Source organism: Zalophus californianus, chromosome 17, assembly GCF_009762305.2.
Source record: "Zalophus californianus isolate mZalCal1 chromosome 17, mZalCal1.pri.v2, whole genome shotgun sequence".
NCBI lineage: Eukaryota > Metazoa > Chordata > Mammalia > Carnivora > Otariidae > Zalophus > Zalophus californianus.
In genome coordinates this window covers 37,578,557-37,596,567 of record NC_045611.1, presented here as the reverse complement: position 1 = coordinate 37,596,567, position 18,011 = coordinate 37,578,557, and positions in this window count along the sequence as shown.

Genomic DNA, 18,011 nt, shown 5'->3' with positions numbered 1-18,011 from the left:
AACATAGACGTTACACATGCACACACAGGAGGCACCCACAGCCCATATCCTACAGAAACTCACACACACCACAGACACCACACTTCTATCTCTTGGACGACACATTCCCCACTCCTATACACCACACAAATACATCACACATACATCTCACACACAACATATATGTAACACAAGCACACTGCCAAACACACACATGCGTCCTCTCTCCCTCTGTCTCTTAAAAAGTAGGAGTGAAGTCCTCTTGTTTACACACTTCCCAGGTGTAGCCAATGGATGTTTCCCTTTACGTGAAAGCAATGGAGTTTCTTTTTCCTAAAATGGCCAGATGGTTAGGACATTGTGTTAGCCACTTCACTCTCAATATTATCCAATTGTCATCTCCACAAAGCACTTTGACCCTCCATGTGTCCATGTCCATTTATTTACCCTTTGTTTTTTTTCAAAATCCCATCTAGGGTGCCATTCGGAAGAAGTGTCTCAGAACCATATTTTCTGTTTTCAACGTCAAGGGCCCTTGTGGTCCAAGCTATCCCACAGTCCCAAGAACTCTGCCAGACTCCTTTGATTAGTTTCAGAACTCTGGACATCATGAAACCTAGGGCATTTGAAGGTGCCCAGCAGAGAATGTGTGTAGGTTGGGCCAGAGGAATTGGAAGGGAGCTGGTGTCATTTCTTGGGTAAGGAGAAATTAAGTTAGACGTATCTATTCCAAATTTATTGCATTCCCAATTGAAATGTAGAACTTCTTCCTTCTTGGAGCAATAAAGAACCTTGCCTCCTTGCACACATATATACATCCCTGTGTTCTTTTTTTTTTTTTTTTTTTTTCTTGAAACTATGTTCTTTCTGGAGGCCATGGAGAGGAGTCACTGTTCTCAGGGCAGTATTTTCAGATTGAAACTGGGGAATCTGACTCTGTCCCTGTGACTTTGAGATACATTGTGCCACAGGCCTCTTGTCATTTGTCTTCAGAACAAGTTGACATCAGGAAGGCTAGAGGATTTGAATGAGCTCAAAATATTGTCTGTGTGAAGGCAAGGCCAGAGATTTTGTGTGGGAGCTTGCTTTTCTTAAGGGGCAAGGGCAGATGAAGTTAGACAGCTCTATCCCAGATAACGTTCCTTTCCATTTGAAATTTGGAACGTTGTTTTCCTGGATGGCAATCATCCTCTTGTTTTTGTGGCTAGGCTTTTTCACATTTTGGGGTAATAGGGTTGGCATCACACAACCAGTGCCCAGGGTTGGTGGCAAGTTCCCACTTGGATCCTCTGCTACATGAGAGAAATAAGTGTTGGAGAACCAAAAGGACAGATTCCACTCCTGCCTCTGCGGGCTTGGTTCTCGTCCTGCTCTTTTAATTGCTGTGGTTGGCAGCCAGCTTGTCTCCCTCCCTTGGGTGACAGAGATGTCTTCATTCTGAAGAGCAGAGAGTTCACACATGTGCACTATACTCCAGCACCTGGTCAGTGTAGAAAGAGCTTTTTCAAGGAATACTGCTCCAATGACAATTTCCAAATACATCATCAGCTGGGAGAACCAATCTCCTAACCCTAAAGCACGTGTTTTTTTTTCTTTCCCCCCACAATAGGGAAAGTGAGAGAAATCCATATCTAGAAGGAAGAATGAAGGCTTCTTGCTTTCATGGCCTCCAGATGTAGCCAATGGAGGTTTCCCTTTGCCCAAAACAAAAGGCCTTTCTCAGTCCTGAGACTTCCATCTTGTGAAGAGATTTTGCTATACACTTTATTCTCAACACACTGTTCTCAACATTAAAGATGTCTGCGTTCCCTCTGTGTCCGTTTTCATTCCTTTGATCTTTCCTCAAGCTAGGTTCTCTTTCCTCAAGCTAGGCTCTCTGGATGAATGCTTCTCAATCAGCCAGGGTAAAGACGTGCCCTGACTACCCATTCACACAATTATCCAAGGCAGCAACACAGCCTCAGGGCAAGAGGACAAACCATTTTTTATTCACATACCAGACACTAATTCTCTCACTTCACACAGGACCAGAGGGGGAACTCACCAGTAATACCTAGGTGCTGGCTGTGAGTAAAAGCACCTTCCAGCCTGAATGTGAATCAAGAGCTAGATAGAAAATCAGCAATACTATAGAAATGTATATAAGAAGGGCCAATCATCTACATTTAAAATGGGAGTGGACTAAAATGAGGCCAACACTTTGTAAAATCCTCTGGCCAAGCCTAAACACACACACGCACATGCACACTCACACGCACACGCACAAGCACACACACACACACTCGTTGTTTGGAACCTTGAAATGCCTTAGGGTTCCTCCTCATGCGAACATAGTTCTGAAACTAAATTTCAAGAGGAGGGAGCCTGTGGCCCACCCTTCTACACAGTCACAAGGAATCCTCCAGAATTCCGAGTTTAAGGAAAAGGATATGGCTCTGAGACACTGGATCTGAATGGCCCACAGGGTGAACCTTGATGGAAAAAGAGCAAGAGGATGGAAATGCCTGGGAGAAATGTGTTTATCAGAGGTGGGAGGAGACATTGTTTTGATTGAAGTGATTAGGACACTCTCTTAGCAACCCAATTCTCATTCCCAGGAATGAGAAAAAAACTGTGGGCTTGGGTGAAGGGAAATCTTCATTACCCACACCTGGGAGCCCTGTCAGCAAGAACTCTGCATTCTTCCATTCTAACGGAACACAATTAAAAAAAAATTAAAAGGACAAAAACCTCTGAGATATAAATCTGTGCTGAAAACATATTTCACAACTTTCAACCAACATCTTGTTTCACGAATGTAGAAAATTTTCAATATATGAGTGAAGCATTAGGAAAGTGCCATACTCTTAACCTGAAAAATAAACCTGTGCTGAAAACATCTTTCAGCTAACACCTTGTTTCATAAAGGTGGAAACCTTTTCTTTTTTTTAAAGTTTTTATTTATTTATTTGAGAGAGAGAATGAGAGAGAGAGAGCACATGAGAGGGGGGAGGGTCAGAGGGAGAAGCAGACTCCCCGCTTGAGCAGGGAGCCCAATGCGGGACTCGATCCTGGGACTCCAGGATCATGACCTGAGCCGAAGGCAGTTGCTTAACCAACTGAGCCACCCAGGCGCCCTAAAGGTGGAAATCTTTTCAAATATGTGTGTGGAAGCATAAGGAATGTGCTGTATTCTTAGCATTAGGAGTTAAATGCAACCAATAAGTCTTTGAACACTACATCAAAAATGAATGCTGTACTGTATGTTGGCTAACTGAACATAATAAAATATAAACATAAATTTAAAAAGGACAAAAAAACTCAGAAATAAATCTGTGCTGAAAACATGTTTCACACAGTTCAACCAACATCTGGTTACATGAATGTAGAAACCTTTTCAAATGTATGCGTGGAAGTCTAAGAAGAGGGTCATGTACTTAACTCTGAGAAACAACTGCGTGCTGACAGCATTTTCAACTAACATCTTCCTTCACGAAGGTAGAGGTGTTGTGAAATTCTGAGGGCAGATACCGGCAGATAAACAGAAGAGGGAGGGAGCCGCTATAAACTGGCGCTGAGAAGGTAATGTCACACTGGAGTGCAAAAGCGTCCTGCGTTGTATGGACCAGGGACAGACTCCAAGACCGGTAGCAGCGGGCAAAGGACTTTAGTGCAGCCCCCAGGAGCTGTGGGTGAGTGCGTGCGAACCGGGGGCGGCTCGCACTTTTAGAAGCACAAAGCGCAGAGAGGCCCGACCCTGGGATTGACCTGTGAGAGACTTGCTGTGGGGCGCACCACTGGGGAGGCTTTGGCTTTTAGCAACACAGGCATAAACGGAAACTTGTGTGTCCTGGAGAACTCAGTGAAGAGCTGACTACGATTTCTCTGCTCTGGGTCAGAGGTTTGGGTGCGGTCATTTCCGCCCTGACTCTTGGAAGAGATGGAAGAGACGCGGAAAGCCGCCCGGGGTGGGGGGGGAAGGCTCAAAAAAACCCAGTTTCTGACAGGAGGCAGGGCAACTGCCCAAGCAGGTTGTGTGAGTAATAGCGCAGCATGCTCCTCCCCCAGAAGACAGCCTGGAAGAACAAGAGGACGACAACCCTAGGGTCCCTATAAAACGGGTGCATCTTTCTTGGGTGGTGGAGAATACTTTGGATTCTGTACATTGCCTCAACCACCCCTCAACAGAATGACTAAGAGGAGGAACCGCCAACAAAGAAAAGAATCAGAGACCTAATGGATATTCATAATACCCATAGTAAGATACATATAGTATTATTTATATCATATATACATAATAATATCACCATAATAATAATAACGATGAACATAGCGCAAGATATCAGAGATAGACTTCAGCATAGCAATTATGAAGTCGGTATCTAGGCTTGGGAAAAGAAGTGGAGACAAAACAGAATCTCTAAAGGCAGAAATGAAATCTAATCAGACCGAACCTACAAATGCTATGAATGAGATGCAGTTTAAGCTGGGTACTCTGACTGCCAGGGTAAATGAGGCAGAAGAACAAATTAGTGAGTGCAGAGATAAGATGATGGAAAAGACGGAAACCGAGGAGGCCTGGGAAAAGCAATTAAAAGCCGAAGAGATTAGACTGAGAGAGATTTATAATTAATGTCATGAAGCTTTCCAGTGTCAGAATTATTGGGATCCCTGAGGGTCTGGAGAGAGAGAGAGGTCTAGAAGATATATTTGAGCAAATCTTAGCTGAGAACTTCCCTAATCTGGGGAAGGAAACAAGCATTCGTGTCCAAGAGGGAGCAAGGACCCCCATCCCATGATCAAAGGGAACAGACCAACGCTTGGACATGTAATAGTAAAACTTGTAGATCTCAGAACCAAGGCAGGCATCCTGAAGGCAGCTGGGGGAAGAGACTCCTTACATACAGAGGAAGGAACAACGGAATAACGTCAGACCTGTCCACAGAGACCCGGCAAGCCAGAAAGTGCTGACAAGACATATTCAGGGTACTAAAGTGAGAAGAACATGCAGCCAAGGATGCCTTATCCAGCAAGGTTGGTTATTCGGAATGGATGGAGAGACAAGGAGCTTCCAGGACCAGCAGAACCTGGAAGAACATGTGGCCAAAAAGCTGGTCCTGCAGGAAATATTAAGGGGGGGTCTACAAAAGGAGAAAGACCCCAAGAGTAATAGAGACCACAAACTTACAGTGACAACCTATAGAAACAGGGACTTCACAGGCAACATGATGACAATAAAATCATTTTTCAATACTCACTCTCAACGTGAACGGCTTAATTACTCCTATGGAATGACACAGGGTTGCAGATTGGAATAAAAGACATGGCCCATCTCTATGCTGTCTACAAGAGACTCACTTTGAATGAGACTGATGTATCAATCTCAGCACCCAAAACCAAAAACTACTCTCAAGAAATGCACAGAAGACAAGAACAAACATTTCTCTAAAGAAGACTGAGAGATGACTAACAGACTCATGAAAAAATGCTGAAAAGCACTCATCATCAGGGAACTACAAATTAAAACCACAATGAGATACTAACTCACACTGGTCAGAATGGGTAAAATGAACAACTGAGGAGAGAATAGATATTGACTAGGGTTCACAGAAAGGGGAACCATCCTACATTGTTGGTGGGAATGCATACTGGTGCTGCCTCTCCGGAAAACAGTATGGAGGTTCCTCAAGAACTGAAAAACAGAACTACCATACGACCCAGCAATTTCGCTACTAGGTATTTACCCAAAGGATACAAACATAATGATGCATAGGGGCACAGAAATGTCATCTATAGCTAAAATATGGAAAGCATCGAGATATCCAATGACATATGAATGGGGATAGACGATGTGGTATCCATGAGATGATGTGAGATATATATCTATAGCTTTATATCCATGAGACTCTCAACAATAGAGAGCAAACAGCATTGATGGAGGAAAGTGCCTAGGATATGTGCTAAGTGGGTGATGGGTGGGAATTTTTTATGATGAGCACTAGGGGTTGCAGGTAAGTGAAGAATCACTAAATTCTAGTCCTCAAAGCAATATTATCCTATGTTAACTAACTAGAATTTAAATTACAAAAAATGGAGGGACAAAAAGAGAAACTCGGGACTCATGCTCAGTATTTGTGAACATGGGACAGGTTGGGCCACAGGACCACTGGTAATTTGGCTACAGGACAATCTCGACACCATGACGCCTAGGGCATTTGACATTGCCCAGCAGAGAAAGTGTGTAGTCGAGGCCATCACTTTTGGGAAAAGAGCTGTCTCCATTTCTGGGGCAAATGCAAAGGAAGTAAGACAACTCAATCCAGGTATTTCCCATTCCTCTTTCAAATGTAGAACTTAACTCTTTCTGTAGTCATTCCCATATTGCACCATTTCTAACTTGGCCTTGTTCACATTCGTGGGTGATGGGGCTGCCACACAGCAAGCACGCAAGGATCGGTGCCAAGTTCCCACTCTGATCCAGTGGTAAGGGAGAGCGATCAGTGTCTGCTATCTTAATCGTGGCATTCCTATTCTTGAGCACTTGCTTGGCCGGCTGGTGTAAGCATAGTGCTCAATAACCAGTTTTCTTCCCTCCCCTGGTTGATCCAGATGCCTTCATTATGAACAGCAGAGAAGCCGTGCATGTGCAGTAAGCTCCAGGACCTGGTTAGTGCAGAAAATGCCCTTTCAAGGGTCCCATGCTAAACATCAGTGGCAAGCACCCACATGGTATTGTTGATGGTATGGTCTCTATCCACCGGTGAGATGGGTAGGGAAAACAGCCAAGTCCAGAAGCTTTTTCTCTCTCTCTGAGAGGAGAATGTAGGCCTCTTGTTTACAGGGCTCCCATATGTAAACAATGGAGATTTCTCTTTGCCCAAGTTCACACGTGTTATCTAGTCTGGAGGTGGCCCGCTTGCTTGGAGACTCTGCTACTCCATTCACCACATTAGGCCACTCTCATCTCTCATCATGAACTTTAACTTTCTATGCATCCATTTACCTTTTCATTCATTTTGCAAGGTCTATTTATTTATTAGAGAGAGAGCTCGAGTTGGGGAAGGAGCAGAATGAAAGAATCCTTAAGTAGACTTGAGCCTGACTCATGGGTTGTGGGACTCAATCCCACAACCCATGTGCTCACTGCCTCAGATGAAACCATGATTTGGGTGCTTATCCCACTGAGGCAGCTACACGCCCTGACGCTTTTATTTTTATCTGAAATTCGATGAACTCAAAGTTCATTTCAGAGCCCGTGTCACAGAGCAACAAATTCTGTTTTAAAGTGGGGACTCACTCAGAGTTCTTAGGACTGAGGGCCAATGAGCCCTTCAAAGTTTGGTTCCAAAGCTCTATGGATGTTAGGAGGCCTAAGACATTTGAATGTACCCCGCAAAGCATGACCACCTTACAATGAGCCCGGCCTCCTGGCAGGGGTGGTGCCACTCCACCCTCCGGCAAAGACCCCTGAGAAGCAGCACAACAGGGCCCTCCCCCAGTAGACAAACTGGAAGAATAGGTGCACAGCAAGTTTACAGACCACACAACACCATAAAACCCCAATGCTAGGGGAAAAATAGTACACAGAATTTGAGTTTTTTTTCTCATGATTAATTTCTCTTTCCGTTCAAAATTTCCTTTTCTTTTTCCCTTTGCAACTAATTTCTTATTTTATCAAATCTTTGTTTTTAAGTCGTTTTTAACTTTCATTTTTACATTTACATGTTACATATATACTTTTCACTTTTGGTTTCCATTCACTCTATCCATATTTAGTTTTCTATATACATATTTTTTACAATTTTGAGATTCATTGTCTTCTAACAGGCCAAAATACGCTCAGGACCAACCAGGTCAACCAGTTTTGTCCACACTCTAAGATTATAATCTCTCTCCTCCTCCCCTCGTTTTCTTTTCCTTTTCCTTTTCCTTTTTTTTCTTTTTTGGTTTCTGACCTCTTCAATTTGTCTAGTGTGTATTTTGCTTAGATCTTGGTTGATATTTTTTATTCTGCTCACTCGTTCTTCCATTCTTCTTTGGCCAAATGTCTAGAAGGAGGAGTTCATCACAAAAGAAAGAACCAAGAGTATTACTCTCTGCCACAGATCTAATTGATATGGATTTAAGTAAAATGTCAGGCCTGGAATTCAAGATATAAATTGTAAAGTTATTAAGTGGACTGGAAAAAAAACACAATACACTCTAGAGACTCTCTTAGTGCAGAAATGAGATCTAATCAGGCTAAAATTAAAAGTGCACTAACTGAGACACAGCTAAATTTGTTGCTCTAGCACCTAGGGTAAATGAAGCAAAAGGCAGTCAGTGACAGAAGGCAAGTTGATGGACAGGGGGGACGTTGAGGGAAAGAGAGAAAAGGAACTAATAGGCCATGTGAAGAGGGTTCAAGATATCAGTGATGCTGTAAAATGAAATAGCATCAGAATTATTAGCGTGCTTGAAGGCAGAGAGAGAGACAGAGAGAGAGAGAGAGCCAGAAGTTATATTGGAACAAAGCATAGTTGAGAACTTCCTTACTCTGGGGAAGGAAACCAGTATTGATTTCCAAGAGGTAGAGAGGATGCCTCAGAAACCAAGAAAAACATAATGGTGAAGTTTGCAAATTTTAGAGATAAAGATAAAATCCTGAAAGCAGCTTAGGACTAGAGAGGTTCCCAACCTACAGAGGGCAGTATATTAGACTGACATGAGACCTATCTACGGAGCCTTTTCTGGCAGGCATAATATAGTCAGGATACTAAATGAGAAAAGCATCCAGCAGTGCTGTCATTCAGAATGAAAGGAGAGAAAGAGAGCTTCCAGGACAAACAAACTGAAAGACTATGTGACCAGCAAGAAAGAAATATTAAGGGAGATCCAAAGGTAACAAACAAGAAAGAAACAGAAAGTCTTCAGAAACAGGGAGTTTACACATAATACAATGGCACTAAATTCATATCTTTCAATAGTTATTCTGAATTGTCAAAAGGCTAACTGTTCCAATCAAAAGACAGACTGGATATCAGATTGGATAAAGAAGGAAGACCCTTCCATATGCAGTCTACAAGATACTCATTTTGAACCAAAGACACCTCAAGATTGAAATCACGTGGATGGAGAACAATTTACCATACTAATGGACCTCAAAAGAAAGCTGGGGTCACCATCCTCATAGTCAACAAACTAGATTTTAAACCACTATAGAAAGATATAAAGGGGGACAATTAATGTGTCTACCCGTCAAGATCATCTCAAAATTATAAATATTTATGCTCCTAACTTGGGAGTCGCCAACTATATCAACCAATTAATAATCAAATTAAAGAAACACATAGAATATAAAACAATAGCTGTAGGGAACTTCAACACCTCACTCACAGCAATGGACGGATCATCTAAGCAAAACCTCAACAAGGAAATGAGTGTTTTGAATGACATATTGGACCAGTTGGACTTCACTGATATATACAGAGCCTTCCATCCTAAAGCAACAGAATACACATTCTTCGCAAGTGCACATGAACATTCTCCAGAACTGATCACATCCTGGGTCACAATTCCGGTCTCAGCCGATACCAAAAGGTTGAGATTATTCCCTGCATAATTTCAGACCACAATTCTTTGAAAATGGAACTCAATCACAAGAGGAAATTTGGAGGGAACTCAAACCCTTGGAGGTTAAAGAACATCTGGCTAAAGTATGAATGGGTCAGTCAAGAACTTAAAGAAGAAATTCAACAATTCATGGAAATTAAGGAAACTGAAAACACAGCTATTCAAAGTCTTTGGGATACAACAAAGGTGGCCCTAAGAGGGAAGGACATTGCAATACAGGCCTCTCTCAACAACTTAGAAAAATAATAAATTCAAAAGGAGCTGGAGAAAGAACAGCATACAAAGCCACCCAGCAGGAAAAAGGAATTAAGGAGGATCAGAGAAGAGTTTTAATCAGGAAAGGATGCTGTATTTTGTCAATGCTTTTTCTGCATAAGTTGAGAGGACCATAAGGTTCTTCTCTCTCCTCTTATTCATGAGTTCTATCACACTGATTGATTTGCGAACGTTGAACCACGCTTGCATCCTGGGGATAAATCCCACCTGGTCGTAGTGGATGAACCTTTTATTTTATTTATTTTTTTAATTTTCTTTTTAATTTTATTATGTTGGTCACCATACAATACATCATTAGTTTTTGATGTGGTGATCCACGATCCATTGTTTTCGTAGATCACCCAGTGCTCCCTGCAGTACGTGCCCTCCTTAATACCCATCACGGGGCTAACCAATTCCCCTCCCCCCTCCCCTCTAAAACCCTGTTTGTTTCTCAGAGTCCATAGTCTCTCATGGTTCATCTCTCCCTCCGTTCTCCCTCCCTTCATTTTTCCCTTCCTTCTCCTAATGTCCTCCAGGCTAATCCTTATGTTCCACAAATAAGTGAAAGCATATGAGAATTGACTTTCTCTGCTTGACTTATTTCACTGAGTATAATCTCCTCCAGTCCCATCCATGTTGATGTAAAAGTTGGGTATTCATCCTTGCTGATGGCTGAGTAATATTCCATTGTATATATGGACCACATCTTCTTTATCCATTCATCTGTTGAAGGGCATCTTGGCTCTTTCCACTGTTTGGCTATTGCTGACATGGCTGCTATGAACATTGAGGTGCATATGGCCCTTCTTTTCACTACATCTGTGTCTTTGGGGTAAATACCCAGGAGTGCAATTGCCGGGTCATAGGGTAGCTCTATTTTTAGTTTTTTGAGGAACCTCCACAACTGTCTTCCAAAGTGGCTGTACCAACTTGCATTCCCACCAACAGTGTAAGAGGGTTCCCCTTTCTCCACAACCTCTCCAACATTCCTTGTTTCTCTCCCTGTCCATTTTTGCCATTCTAACTGGTGTAAGGTGGTAACCTAATGTGGTTTTGATTTGAATTTCCCTGATGGCTAGGGATGATGAACATTTTTTCATGGATCTGTTAGCCATTTGTATGTCTTCTTCAGAGAAGTGTCTTTTCATGTCTGCTGCCCACTTTTTGAATTGATTCCTTGTTTTTTGGGTGTTGAGTTTGAGAAGTTCTTTATAGATCTTGGAGACCAGCCCTTTTCTGTAGTGTCATTTGCAAATCTCTTGTCCCCTTCTGTGGGTTGCCTTTTTGTTTGGTTGGCTTTTTCCTTGGCTGTGCGGAAGCTTCGTATCTTGATGAAGTCCCAAAAGTTCATTTTTGCTTTTGTTTCACTAGCTTTTGGAGATGTATCTTGAAAGAAGTTGCTGTGGCCAATGTCAAAGAGGTTACTGCCTATGTTCTCCTCTAGGATTTTGATGGATTCTTTTTTTAAAGATTTTATTTATTTATTTGAGAGAGAGAATAAGATAGAGCATGGGGGGAGAGGGTCAGAGGGAGAAGCAGACTCCCTGCCGAGCAGGGAGCCCGATGCGGGACTCGATCCCGGGACTCCAGGATCATGACCTGAGCTGAAGGCAGTCGCTTAACCAACTGAGCCACCCAGGCACCCGGATTTTGATGGATTCTTGTCTCACATTGAGGTCTTTAATCCATTTTGAGCTTATCTTTGTGTATGGTGTTAGAGAATGGTCGAGTTTCATTCTTCTGCATGTGTATGTCCAATTTTCCCAGCACCATTTATTGAAGAGACTGTCTTTTTTTTCATTGCAAGTTTTTTCCTGCTTTGTTGAAGACTATTTGACCATAGAGTTGAGGGTCCATATCTGGCTTCTCTATGCTGTTCCCATTGGTCTCTATGTCTGTTTTTGTGCCAGGACGATGTTCTCTTGGTGATCACAGCTTTGTAATCTAGTTTGAAATCGGGCAACATTAGGCCCCCAACTTTGTTTCTCTTTTTCAACATTTCCTTGGCAATTCGAGGTCTTTTCTGATTCCATACAAATTTTAAGATTGTTTGTTTCAGCACTTTGAAAAATGTCGTTGGAATTTTGATTGGGATGGCATTGAAGGTACAGACTGCTCTGGGTAGCATAGACATTTTAATGATGTCTATTCTTCTGATCCCTGAGCATGGAATATTTTTCCATCTTTCTGTGTCCTCTTCAATTTCTTTCATGAGTGTTCTGTAGTTCCTAGAGTATAGATCCTTTACCTCTTCGACTAGGTTTATTCCGAGGTATCTTATGGTTTTTGGTGCTAGTGTAAATGGAATCGTTTAACTAATTTCTCTTCCTACAGTTGCGTTGTTAGTGTGTAGGAAAGCAACTGATTTCTCTGCATTGATTTTGTATCCTGCCACATTACTGAATTGCTGTATGAGTTCTAGTAATGTGGGGGTGGAGTCTTTTGGGTTTTCCACATAAAGTATCATGTCATCTGCGAAAAGAGAGAGTTTGACTTCTTCTTTGCCAATTTGAATACCTTTTATTTCTTTTTGTTGTCTGATTGCTGTTGCTAGGACTTCTAGTACTATGTTGAACAATAGTGGCAAGAGTGGGCGTCCGTGATGTGTTCCTGATCTTAAGGGAAAGGCTCTCATCTTTTCCCCATTGAGGATGCTATTCGCTGTGCATTTTCCATAGAAGGATTTTATGAACTTGATGAATGTTCCCTCTATCCCTCAATCAGGAAAGGATGTTGCATTTTGTAAAATGCTTTTTCTCCTTCAGTCGAGAGGATCATATGTTTCTCCTCCCTCCTCTTATTAATGTGATCTATCACATTGATTTGCAAATGTTGAACCACCCTTGCGTCCTGGGGATAAATCCCACTTGGTCATGGTGGATGGATCATCCTTTTAATGTATTGTTGGATCCTATTAGCTAGGATTTTTTTGAGGATTTTGAAATCCATATTTATCAGAGATATCAGTCTGAAGTTCTCCTTTTGGAGGGGGTCTTTGCCTGGCTTGGGGATTAAGGTAATGCTGACCGCATAGAATGAGTTTGGAAGTTTTCCTTCTGTTTCTATTTTTTGAAACAGCTTCAGCAGAATAGGTATTATTTCTTCTCTGAATGTTTGGTAGAATTCGCCAGGGAATCCATGAAGCCCTGGACTCTTGTTTTTTGAGCGGTTTTGTATCACTGCTTCAATCTCGTTACTGGTTATCGGCCTATTCAGCTTGTCAGTTTCTTCCTGTTTCAGTCTTGGCAGCTTCTAGGTTTCCAGGATGGCCTCCATTTCATCCAGCTGGCTCAGTTTCTTGGCCTAGAGTTGTTGATAATAATTTCTCTTGATTATTTCTATTTCCTTGGTGTTAGTCATGATCTCTCCCCTTTCATTCATAATTTTATTAATTTGGATCCTTTCTCTTTTCTTTTGGATAAGTCTGGCCAGTGGATTATTGATCTTATTAATTCTTTCAAAGAACCAACTTCTAGTTTCGCTGATCTGATCTACTGTGTTTCTGGTTTCTAATTCATTGATCTCTGCTCTAATCCTAATTATTTCTCTTCTAATGAGTGGCTTAGGCATCGTTTGTTGCTTTATCTCTAGTTCTTTAAGGTGTAGTGTTAGATGGTGAATTCAGGATTTTTCTATTTTTCTGATTGAGGCTTAGATGGCTATGTATTTCCCCGTTAGGACTGTCTTTGCAATATCCCATAGGCTTTGGACCAATGTAGTTTAGTTCTCATTGATTTCCATGAATTGTTTAAATTCTTCTTTGATTTCTTGGTGAACCCAAACATTCTTGAACAGAGTGGTCTTTAGCTTTCAAGTGTTTGAACTTCTGCCAATTTTTTCCTTCTGATTGAGTTCCAGTTTTAAAGCATTGTGGTCTGAGAATAGGCAGGGAATAATCTCAATCTTTTGGTATCGGTTGAGAGCTGATTTGTGACCCAGTATGTGGTCTATTCTGGAGAAAGTTCCATGTGTGCTCGAGAAGAATGAGTATTCTGTTGTTTTAGGGTGGAATGTCCTGTATATATCTATGGGGTCCATCTGGTCCAGTGTATCATTCAAAGCTCTTGTTGCCTTGTTGATTATCTGCTTAGATGATCTGTCCATTGCTGAGAGTGGAGTACTGAGGTGTCCTACAATTAACGTATTGTTATCAATATGCCTCTTTATTTTGGTTAACAGTTGGCTTAGGTAGATGGCTGCTCACATGTTAGGGGCATAGATATTTACAATTGTTAGATCTTCTTGTTGGATAGACCCTTTAAGAATGCTGTGGTGAGCTTCGGTTTTCTCTAACTACAGACTTTATTTTAAAATCTAATTTGTCTGATACAAGAATGGCTACCCCAGCTTTCTTTTGAGGTCCGCTGGCATGGAAGATGGATCTCCATCCCTTCACTTTCAGTCTGGATGTATCTTTAGGTTCAAAATGAGCCTCTTGTAGACAGCATATGGATGGGTCCTATCTCTTTATCCAATCTGCAAGCCTGTGCCATTTTGTGGGTGCATTTAGGCCATTCATGTTGAGAGTGATTATTGAATGATATGAATTAATTGTCATCATGTTGCCTGTGAAGACGTTGTTTTTATAGATTACCCCCGTAAGTTTCTATTGTATATCACTCTTGGGGTCTTTCTCCTTTTAGAGAACTCCCCTTAATATTTCTTGCAGGGCTGGCTTAGCGGTCACATATCCTTTCAGTTTCTGCCGGTCATGGAAGCTCTGAATCTCTCCATCCATTCTGAATGACAGCCTTGATAGATAAAGTATTCTTGGCTGCATGGTCTTCTCACTGAGTACCCTGAATATGTCTTGCCAGGCCTTTCTGGCTTGCCAGGTCTCTGTGGATAGGTCTGACGTTATTCGGATGTTCCTCCCTCTGTACGTAAGGAATCTCTTCCCCCTAACTGCCCTTAAAATGGCTTCCTCAGTTCTAAGAATTGCGAGTTTTACTCTTACATGCTGGGGTGTTGGCCTCTTATCCTTGATCATGGGAGGGGTCCTCTCTGCCTCTAGGACACGAATGTTTGTTTCATTCCCCAAATTAGGGAAGTTCTCAGCTACGATTTGCTCAAATACATCTTCTAGTCCTCTCTCTCTCTCTCCACTCCCTCCAGGATTCCAAATATTCTGACATTGGAACACTTCATGATGTCACTTATTTCTCTGATTCTATTTTCATGGATTCTGAGTTGTTTTTCCCTGGTCTCCTCTTTTCCCTTTTTATCTATTAAATTGTCTTTCAGGTCACTTATCCGTTCTTCTGCCTCACTTACCCTCACTGTTAGATTATCTAGATTAGATTGGATCTCACTGATAGCACTTTTAAGTGCTGCCAATTCAGCTTTCATTTCTTACCTTAGAGACTCTATGTTGCCATTAATTGATTTCTCCATTCTAGCTATTGTCTTCCCAATTGCTAGCCTGAATTCCATCTCCGACATCTTGGTTATAGCTGCATCCATTTGTAAAACTGCAGCATAAGTCATGATCTCTGAGTCTTTTCTAATTTGGGGGTTCCTTCTCCTAGTCATTCTGTTGGTGGGTGGTTGAGGGAATGTATAGAGTCCAAATTATTGACCAGAACCCAAGCACGTTGCACCTGTTTTCTAGGGACCCTAGGGTTGCTGGCCTCTTGTTTCCCCAGCCTGTGTTCTGGGAAAGGGGCCTGCCGCACTGTTACTCAGGCAACCCTGTTTGGGCAGAGTTGCCCTGCCCCCCCTGGGGCGGGGGATGGGCTCAGTGGGAATCAGTTTTTTGTGGCTTTTGTTCTCTGGCGGCTTTCTCTGGCGACTTTCCGTGTCTCTTCCACAAGACAGAGCTGAAGAGACTGTTTCCAACCCTCTGCCTCAGAGCAGAGAGATCGCAGTCTGTTCTTCAGTGAGCTTTCCCAGCCACGCTGTACCCATTTCTGTCTGTGCTGCTGTAAATTGCACCATCCTGGGTTGTGCACCCCTCCGCAGCGCTCCCCGTCCTGCCTCCAGGTCAGGGCACGTCTCTGCCCTTTGTGCTCCTAAAACCACCATTCACTCTCAGTTCACATGTGTGACCCCACCACTCTGGGTTTCCATCCTGGGGGCTGCCCTAAAGTCCTTTCCCTGCCACTACTGGTCTGCAAGTCTGTGGCCCATCCCCAGCATGTGAGCCTGTCACTCATTGGTGTAGGATCCCCATAGCCAGGCTCCCTCCCACTGTCGTTTATCCTCTGATATCTGCCCACAGAATCATAGCCCTCCATTTTGTACCTCAAAACCAACCACCCCCGATATTCTGTTTGTAGAGATCCAGATCTATTTTCTTACATCTCAGTCTGATTTCATGGGTGCTCAAAGTGGTCTGGTAGATATCCAGCTCAATTCCGGGGAGCAGTTGAAAGAGGGTCCCCTATTCTTCTGCCAATTATTCTTCCCCTGACTCCAAATCTCTTGAGATCTCAGTCCAAATGTCATAAGATCTCAATCTAAATCTCTTGAGTTCTCCCTCCAAATCTCATGAGATCTCAGTCCAAATCTTGTGATATCTCTTCCAAATCTCACCAAACAGTTCAGATCTCTTGAGATCTCAGTCCAAATTGCGTGGCAGGTGACTCCAAATCTTGTGAGATCTCAGTCCAGTTCTCGTGACAACTCAGTCCAAATCTCGTGAGAGTTGGAAGCAAATCTCGTGAGATCTCATCCAAATCTCGCCAGTCAAATCTCGTGAGATCTCAGTCCAAGTCTCGTGAGACTTGACTCCAAATCTCGTGAGATCTCAGTTGTAATCTCGTGAATTTGACTCCAAGTTTCATGATAACTCTGTCCAAATTCCTAGAGATCTCAGTCCAAATCTCTGGAGTTCTCACGTGAAATCTCATGAGATTTCATTCCAATCCTTGTGAGATCTCTGTCCAAATCTTGTTAGATCTAATCCAAACCTGACCACCAGTTAAATTCTGAGATCTCAGTCCAAATCTTGTCACAACTCAGTCCAAATCTAGTGAGAGTTGTAAGCAAATCTCATTAGATCTCATCCAAATCTCACCAATCAGTTCAAATCTCCTGAGATCTCCAAGTCTCATGAAATTTGACTCCAAATCAAATGAGATCTCAGTCGAAATCTGAGGCTTCACTCCAAGTTTCATGAGATCTCTGTCCAAATCTCGCCAATCAGTTCAAATCTTGTGAGAGACCAGTCCAAGTCTCGTGAGATTGACACCATATCTCAGGAGATCTCAGTTGAAATCTTGTGATTCTTCACTCCAAAACTCGTGAGGTCTCAGTTCAAATCTCACGCAATCTCATCCACATCCACATCTCAACAATGAGTTCAAATCTCATGAGATCTCAGTCCAAATCTCTTGAGATTTGACTCCAAATCTCATGAGATCTCAGTTGAAATCTCGTGAAACTTGATTCCAAATCTCATGAGATCTCAGTTGAAATCTCGTGAAACTTGATTCCAAATCTCGTTAGATCTCATTCGTAATCTCATGAAATTTGCCTCCAAGTCTCATGATATCTCAGTCCTAATCCTAGAGATTGCAGTCCAAATCTCTTGGGTTCTATCTCCAAATCTCATGACATTTCACTCCAAACCTTCTGAGATCTCAGTCCAAATCTTGTGAGATTTCACTCCAACTCTTGTGAGTTCTCAGTTCAAATCTTGTGCAACCTAATACGAATCTCACCAATCAGTTCATATCTCAGGAGATCTCAGTCCAAATCTCATGAGATTTTACTCCAAATCTCATGAGATCTCAGTTCAAATCTTGTGAGTTTTCTCATGCCATATCCAAAAGATTACACTCCAAAGATCGTGAGCTCTCAGTCCAAATCTTGTGACAAAAGAATCCAAATTTCAGGAGATTTGTAGGAACATCTATGAGATGTGATCCAGATCTCGCCAATCAGTTCAAATCTCCTAAGATTTCAGTCCAAATCTCGTGACATCTCAGTCCAAATCTCCTTAGTTCGCACCCCAAATCTCATGAGATTTCACTTCAAATCTCATGATATCTCAGTCCAATCCTCGTGAGATCTGATCCAAATCTCATAAGTTTTCACTCCAAATCTCATGCGATCTCAGTCCAAATCTCGTGACAAATCAGTCCAAATCTCATGAGAGTTGTAAGCCAATCTTGTGCAATTTCATGCAAATCTCACCAATCAGTTCAAATCTCGTGAGATCTCAGCCCAAATCTCGTGAG